This window comes from Petaurus breviceps, unplaced genomic scaffold (assembly GCF_028583685.1).
Source record: "Petaurus breviceps papuanus isolate PSGF00001 unplaced genomic scaffold, PetGlider_PUasm1.0 90775, whole genome shotgun sequence".
NCBI lineage: Eukaryota > Metazoa > Chordata > Mammalia > Diprotodontia > Petauridae > Petaurus > Petaurus breviceps.
In genome coordinates, this window is record NW_027187342.1 from 946,077 (window position 1) to 953,506 (window position 7,430).

The window sequence follows — 7,430 nt, forward strand, 5'->3', positions numbered from 1 at the left end:
TTCCTTCCTTCCTTCCTTCCTTCCTTCCTTCCTTCCTTCCTTCCTTCCTTCCTTCCTTCCTTCCTTCCTTCCTTCCTTCCTTTTGTCCTTCTTTCTCAAGACCAAAAGTCTTAAGAATGCCGAAATAGACAAGTACAGTTAAGTGGATTCTGAACTGATTGAATGGCCACCCCCAAAGAACAGGCATTAATGGTTCAAATGTGAATTGACAATGAGGTTTCCAGTGGACTCCCTGCAACCTCTGCTTGGCCCTATATGGTTTAACATTTTTATAAATAGATAAAGACATCAATAGCATACTTATCAAATTTGCCAATGACATAAAGTTGACAGGGAGAGCCAACCCAATAGATATTTGAATTAGGAGTCAAGAAAGTCTTAAAGACTGGTTAGAATATTGACCAGAATTCAACAAAATGTAACTGAATAGGGATAAAGGCAAAGTGTTACATTTGCATAAAAACCCCAACTTTTTCATAAGTATAAGATAGAAAAGGCCATGGTTAAACAGCAGTTCACTTGAAAGAGAGCTGGGGGTTTTAGTAGATCACAAGCTTAATATGAGTCAAATGTGTGATATAGAAACCAGGAAAGCTAATGGGATCTTTGCTGTTGTTCAATCATTCAGTCCTATCTGACTCTTTGTGAGCCTATATGGGGTTTTCTTGGCAAAGATACTGGAGTGGTTAGCCAATTCCTTCTTCAGGGGATAAAGGCAAATAAGAGGTCAAGTGACTTGCCCAGGGTCACACAGCTAGTGAGTGTCTCAGGTCACATTTGAACTCAGGTCTTTCTGACCCCAGGCCCAGTGCTCTATCCACTGAGCCACCTAGGTGCCTCCAGTGGGATCTTAGGCTTCCTTAAGAGAGGCACATTGTTCAGGACTGGGGAGGGGCAAGTCTTGCTTTACTTTACCTTGCTTAGATCATATCTCAAATATGGCATTCAGTTCTGGGTACCATGTTTTAGGAAGGACATCAATAAGCTAGGGATTGTTTAAAAGAAGGTAACAAAGATGATAAAGGACTTAGAGTTAATTCCATATGACTCTTGGTTAAAGAAAAAAGGATGTTTTACCCAGAGAAGTGAAATTTGGTGGTGGGAGTGGGGTTTGCTGTTAGCTATTTTCAATTATTTGAAAGACTGTCTTGAGGCAAGGGCATTAGGTTTCCTTTACTTGACCACAGAGAACAGAATTAGGAGCAATGGGTGGAAGTTGCAAAGAATCTATTTTAGGCTTGATAGAAAGAATAATTTACTAAAAATTAGAGCTCTCCTAGGCTCCCTCTGAGGTGGTAAGCACCAGAGGTGTCAAAATTGTAGGCCGAGGCAAAACCCCAGAGTGCAGGCTCCACCAAATTAAAATGTAATTGGGAAATGTTTAACAAAATAAATAGAAATACAATGCAATACAGATAATGGTAATTTGTGGTTTTCTGGGTCAATATGTACCCAAGGGATCCATTTCCATCTGAGTTGACACCTGTGGTGCATCTTCCCTCTCTCCCCTCCACTCTAGACCCCATCTTCTAGTAAGAGCAGGAGTGTTGTAAAGGGGATTCTTGTTCAAGTATGGGTTGGACTGGATGGTCTTTGAGATCCCTTCCAGTCATCAGATTCTATCATTCTGTTAAGTGCAAAGTCCTTCTTTGGAAGCAGTTCAATAAATAATCAGGAAACGATTGTTACATACCTATTAAGTTACAGGCACCATTCTAAGCGCTGAGGATACAAAGACAAAAATAATTCTTCCTGATTTTCTCACTTTGTCACAAAACCTCTATCTCTAGTCCTCTTCTTTATGACCCAGCTCCATGGGTATGCTGGTAAATGTTTAACATTCCTGAAATCCTGAAAAAAAGAAAAAAAATGATAGCTGGCACTCTTAGAGTTAATCTGTACCATTAACATTTTCTTGGTAATTTTCTTAAGTCTGATCAACAAATCAATAAACCAAACCATGATCTGTAGCATTTGCTAAGCTGGTTTGAGCTGCCTCCAGTGTAAGCGACACTGCCTCCTTCCATTCTTCTCCCACCTCCCTCAAATGAAGTCTATCTCATCCATCTCCCAGTCAAGAAACATTAGAGCCACAAGGGGCCTTGGAGATCATCTGATCAAATTCCTTCATTTTATAGATGAGAAAACTGAGATGAAGAAAGGGGAAATGAATTTCTTTACATTGCACAGTTAGTTCCTGGAGCTCTGCAGCATTATAGGAGACAAAAAAAAAAACAACCCTTTTCTTTTAACTCTCTTTCAAAGGTTTTCCAAATACTCTGGTTGAGTTGTGTCTTGAACTCTTGAAACATCATAACCCTTCTTCATATGAATGAGAAGGAAAGGAAGATGCAACAGTAATCATAACATGCTTGAATGAGAAGTAAAGGAAGATGCAACAGCCATAAATTAGACATGTTGACCATGTTGAAAATTCTTCTTCTGCCTTACTTGCAGACTTTTAGGTCTGCTTGAGGAATTCTGGAGTCCTAGGAAGCTATGCTATTGGATCCTTCATGTATATGTACACCTACAGTTGGTCTAGAAATCTCCCAGATCCTAAATCCAAGATGGGATACCAATCCATCTAACAAGAGAGTATTTCCTTCACTACATTTTGTTCTATGTTAACTCATTCTGTGTGATTCTATGTGTTTACGATTCACACAGATAATGAGAATACTAATGAAAAAAGTTTTTCTGAATTCTGGGGGAAAAAATCCCAAATTCTGTGATTTTATTAAAGTGTCAGACTCCTGGTAATGGAAAATCCCTCCACCAATGTAGATCAACAGCTCACTTGTAAATTACAGCTTTAGAGAATTACCCTGGGATGCTGGGAGATTAAATGTTTTGCTCATATGTTATATAGTAAGTATGTATCAAAGTCAGCACTTGAACGCAGGTCTTCTTGTCTCAAAGGCCCTCTTTCTACCATGCCATAATACTTCTCAGAAAATAAGTGATAAGTGTTAAAGGTGAAGTCCCTGGGTAGACAGATAGGTCATTAACAAATGGGGGGTCAGGGAAAGCTTCATGAAGGAGGTGACATTTGAGTTGGGCTTTTTTAGATGGTAAGAATTCAGTAGGGATGGCATTAGCAAAGAAAAAGAGGTTGAGAAAATGGGGATGCATTTGCAGAAAGAAGAATCACCAAATTTGACCAGAGACTAGTTCATGGAAATGAGTAGTGTGAGTGAGTCTAGAAAGTTAAGGTGGCAGCAGAGTGTGAAAGGGGACTTTCTGATCACTGGTCAAAAATGCTCTCTCTTTTCCCCCTCTTCGAAGGCCTCATGAATGGCCCAGATTCCATAGCGTGATCCCTCCTGGCTTGTTTACAGCTTTCTGCTCAACAACTTGCATTCTAAAGCTTCTGTTACATAAACTATTCCTTTTGCAAAAACAGATGACAAAGAGTCTGCTTTGGCCTCAGGCCTGAGTTTCATAATATTAATATTACTATTATTGTTATTAATTTTATTGAAGGAGAAAGAAGCAACGCATTATCTTCCTACTCTATATTTTCTCATGGACCAAGACAGCAACAAACATTTTAGGCAGGTAGAAAGGCTTGCTTTGTTGTCTGAGGAATTGTAGCTGAAGCTACAAGGAGAATGGGGCTTTGGTCACAGACCAAAGATCCAGACACAGCCCAGGGTCAGGGCTGGAGTGGTTGAGCTGACGGGCTTGTTGTACATGGGCAGCAATAACACTAATTTGCCCTACCTTATTAGCTTATCTAAGCCTTTCAATATTTGGTACAGAAAGCAGGACCTGCTTTTTATCTCTTAAGATGCCACTCCATTCAATTGAATCTGATTCAACAAGCATATTTTAAGTTGAAAAGGCTTTGGCTACTATTCTCTGATGGATTGTATGCCTCTCCTCTAAGGCCTAACCTAGCTAGCTAAGTTCAGAGAGGATCATGGACAGAAGGCTGGCTACTAGGTGATAAATTTTTAAGTCACAGAAATTCACAAAGTCTCATCCACAAAGGCAGAGATAGATTCCTATGTTCATTTCTGGACATCAATGAGATCATAGACCTTTTTACTTTTTCCATAAGTTTCCATGGCCAGAGTTTCCATCACCAAGTGGCCAGCCTATGACAGATGAAGCATCAGCATGGGAACGCTGGACAGACATTGCAAATAGACAGTTATTTGGGCCTGGTATGAGGCAGGAGGAGAAAACAACGGATTGCTTTTGGGAAAACCTGATATGATTGCTGGATGGTTAGAAAAGTAAGTTATATTTTGAGAAGTTGAATTCAGCTTTTGGTTCTGTTGCTCATTGATGAGACTATGAGAAACACTGACCTGCTAATCTCCTGAAGGTTGAGTTAGCTCAAGTGGACGTGCAAACTCCTTGAGTGTAGACTCTGTTCCATTTTTATTGTCATAGGTCCAGCACCTTAGCATAGTGCCTTATATCATGTAGTAGGTACTTAATAAATGCTTCATGACTTGGAGAAGAGCAACCCATCTTTCTGAGAAGGCTTGAGGGAGGGGAAAGACATCATGGTTTCTGTTTTCTGGAAAGGCAATTGTGAAGAACAATAACAGAGAAAAGAATAATGATAGCATGTGTAAGAAAGACATAATAATATGGCCCTTGAAAACTTGCAAAGTGTTTTACAGACATCATTTCGTTTGATTTTCACAACAATCTGGGGAGGTAGGGACAATAGAGATCTTTAGTCTTCCATTTTATAGATGGAGAAACTGAGGCTCCCAGGAGTTAAATAATTTTCTCATGATTGCACAGCTAGTATATATCAGAGTTGATACCAGGGCTCAAGCCCAGCATTCAAGCACACCAAGGCTTTTTCCACATGGCCCCAGAGACGGAATTTGGAGCAATGGATGGAAGTAGCAGAGAAACAGATTTCAACTCTATTATCATATGAAAACTTGTCAATAACCAGAGTTATCCCAAAGCAGAATGGACTGCTTAGAAAGGACCTGAGATACCAATTCCAGTATCTTTGCCAAGAAAACCCAAAATGGGATTACAAAGAGGCAGACACGCCTGAAATGACTGAACAAAAATGCGTGCCAGTCACTGGGCTAAGCGCTTTATTTGATCTTCATAAAAGGAGGTAGATGCTTTTATGATCCTCATTTAAATAATAATAATAACAAAGAGGCCCAGGGCTTCTTAAACTTTTTACACTCATGACCCTTTTCCACGTTTTGGCAGTGTTTGTTGGCATCGTATGGCATGACAGCATGCATAGTGCAAAGTGTACGTGTTGTGTGCTTGGAACCAAGACTGCAATGAAGTCACACGATACAACATGGCAAGGGGTGCCAGAAACACCTCTGATTCATTATTCATTTGATTTCCAATTAATTTTTGGCTATTGCATGTTCAGAAACTTTTTTACTGTTGCCACATTTTTCTGAGACCCCCACATGGGGTCTCGACCCACGATTTAAGAAACACTAAATTCTATTCCCAATGCAGACCTAAGAAAACCTTCTCTCTAAACTATAGGATCTTATCCTGAGGTCCACAAACTCCTCAAATGGGCCATGAACAGATTTAAGGCATCTGTGAAAAGGGATGGACAAAAAAACTTACGTCTTTATTTCCATTAACTTCTAACTGAAATTTAGCATTTCCTTTCAATTACTTAAAAGCATGATTCTACAAAAGGGATCTGTGACACACAAAAAGTTAAGAACTCTACATTTCTTGAGGTTTTCTGAAAGGAAACATGAAAGACTTTCTCAAATGTTTTGCTAAAATGTAGGTAAACTATAGGCGCACCATTCTTACCTGCCATTTTGGTAATTTTGTCTACAAGACGAGTGAGGTTGGTCTGGAATGACCTGTTCTTGATGAGACTGCATTAAGTTTTGTGATCACTTTCTTTTCTACACATTCAGTAACCATTTCTTTATCAATAAATTCTAAAAATTTGCCAAGAATCAGAGTCAATCTGATTATAATGCATTTCCCCCCTCCCCCACTTTTTTTTTGCTTTTTTTGGAGGGGGGAGGCAGGGCAATTGGGGTTAAGTGACTTGCCCAAGGTCACATGGCTAGTTTGTGTGTTAAGTGTGTGAGGTCACATTTGAACTCAGGTCCTCCTGACCCCAGGGCTGGTGCTCTATTCACTGAGCCAACTAGCTGCCCCCCACCACTTTTACAAGACAAGATCTTTGTCCTTCTCTAGGCTTGTAAGGTCTCTCCAATTCTCCATAATCCTTTGGAGATCTCTGACAGTGGCCCAGCCATTACATCTTCCCTTTATTTCAGGACCCAATGATGTAGCGCATCTGAGCTGGTGATCAGAACTCATCTGGGGATCTTTTACCATCTCTGTTTACCTGGGGTATGAATCTCCTATTAGTTACTTTTGTTTTGAACTTTCTAGTTCAAAGACCATTCTTAGTGGCAGAGAAATCAAGCAAAATAAGAATTCAGCAGATCTATCTTCACTCTGTCATCAGTTATCCTAGTCTGAATCAACCCTGAGTAGGGGTCCGACTATCCCTTCTTTATCCCCCCTCTTTCCCTTAGCATAGAAAAAAGAAAACTAAAAAATGTACTTCTTTTGTTATTCTTATCTTTCCTAGACAATCTCAGTTTACCATCACTATATTTATTCTCCATTACCCACCTTGGCTTCTTTCTTCTGTTCCTGCCTTTAAAAATCTAAGTGGTGGCGACTAGGTGGCACAGTGAATAGAGCACCAGCCCTGGAGTCAGGAGGACCCGAGTTAAAATATGACTTCAGACACTTAACACTTACTAGTCATATGACCTTGGGCAAGTCACAACCCCAATTTCTCTGCCTTCCCCCCTCCAAAAAGCAAAAACACCCCAAAAAACAAAAATCTAAGCTGGTTGGGAAAACCACTGTGCTACTGTATCTACCTATTCATACAACTCTCTTTTTTTTTTTCCTCATCAGAATTGATTGCCTTTGTGTCTTTGGAATTTCATACTTGAGAGCTTCCCATTCTTCCTAGTTTGATTTCCCCTATAGAACTTCATTCCATGGGAGAAGATCTATCTTTTCTCTGAACCCTTGGATATCTGTTTCTCTAGGATCTAGGGTGTACATTTGTCAGCTTTTAGTTTCCCTCTTTGATGCTATAAAAAACTCAAGATGGAATAGTCACTTTCCTTTAAGATTCTTCTCATTTCTACTCCTACCTATTGGTGAGAATCATATCCAGAATAGAATTTCCCCCTGGTTGGTTCCTCCATCTTTAAGAGGGTAAAATTGTCATGGAGGCAAGAAATCATTAGCTACTCTGCTTTTGGAGACAGCCAGATACAGAGAGAAGAGGCAGAGGGACAGAGACAGGGACAGATACAGAGATAGAGGCAGAGAAACAGACAGATGGAGTGAGGGAGAAAGGGAAAAAGGGAGAGAGAGAGAGAGAGAGAGAGAGAGAGAGAGAGAGAGAGAGA